The sequence below is a fragment of the Ruditapes philippinarum genome, unplaced genomic scaffold (genome assembly GCF_026571515.1).
Source record: "Ruditapes philippinarum isolate M1 unplaced genomic scaffold, ASM2657151v2 ctg1241_1_1_1_1, whole genome shotgun sequence".
Taxonomy (NCBI): Eukaryota; Metazoa; Mollusca; class Bivalvia; order Venerida; family Veneridae; genus Ruditapes; species Ruditapes philippinarum.
Window position 1 is genome coordinate 33,542 of NW_026858567.1, and position 1,350 is coordinate 34,891.

Sequence of the window (1,350 nt, forward strand, 5' to 3'; positions counted from 1 at the left end):
TTCCGTATCTGGTTGATGTTTTTAAAGATTGGAACACACCAATAAACTCCACCATATCTTCTGAACTACAAGCCTTATGAATTTCAGCAGAGAGCAGTCTGCTTTCTTCCGACAGCTTCGTTGGTCTTCTAGGCTTATCTACATCATACAACTCCACAGCCGCCTTAAATGCCCTTTGGAATAGAGTAGGGTTTCTTTTAATTCTAAAGCATGTTGAAATGTCCGGACGCCAGCTTAAATAGAGAAGTTCTGGTACATTCAATGCCTCAATTTCACTTAAGCATTGTAACAAATACCTTCGTGGAAAACTTGTGTGGACATCGTAAATTGGACATTTCAATTCAATACCAACACGTAGTACAATCTTCTCTCTCTGTTGTTCTAACGCTGCCGTCTGGAGAAATTATCATAAATGGTTTTGTGCGTACAGAATCTAGTTCGATGTACCCTTCTTCGTACATTTTTAGACCTGGACACATCATGGGTAAGACTTTACCGACCATGGTAGCAGCGGCGTTGATCTCGTTTTCAGTTCCGTGTAACATTGCAGAGCTGCATTTTGTTGATCTTTCCTTCTCAGGAAGTCCAACCACTTTAACGTCAAAGTGTTCTTTTTGACTAGTTAAACCATCTAAGCCTAGTGCATTGTACATCGAGCTTCCAGTAATTTTTAACTTGTTTTCTTCGATCAAAACCACTGTTCAGATCTTTGTTTTATTTGACGAGTTGTTGGATTTTCTGATTGTTGTTTTATGTCCGTTTCACAATAGTGTTCACTTTTATGCAAGTCTATATCCGTCTCTTGTTACCCACATTAGGTGATTTTCTAAGGCTGCTAATGAAAATAAGCAGTTCATTAATTAAACGCCATACTCTCTCTTAATGAATGTTGTCTATATCATATATGAATGCTATCGTTGCACTTATTGCATATACAAACTTGCCATTTTTCCAATCATCCTTTCCTCCCTTTTCAATAAGTTTCTCTTTGGCGTATTCTTTTTTCTTCTTCAAATCTCTAGATGCGCATATGTTTAAGGACACTATTTTATATTGACTTGATAAAGTGTCAGAAATTTCTTTTCGTTCATCATCCGTTAATTCTGTGCATATGTTATCAACTGTGTTCATTTCAGAGAATTTGCACAACAACCTATTTACTGGCATTTTCCTCTCTTCCAAAATACATTTTCGTTCGCTTAGCGACAGATCCTGCTCAAATCCAAGTAAATCAACGTCGCCTGACGTTTCCTTTCATCCTCTTTTAAGCTTCTTGCCATCAAATGTTAGACAGTATGAAGCATTTGAATTCGAGGCTGCAAGGCTTTCCAACATATCTGTAAATATTCC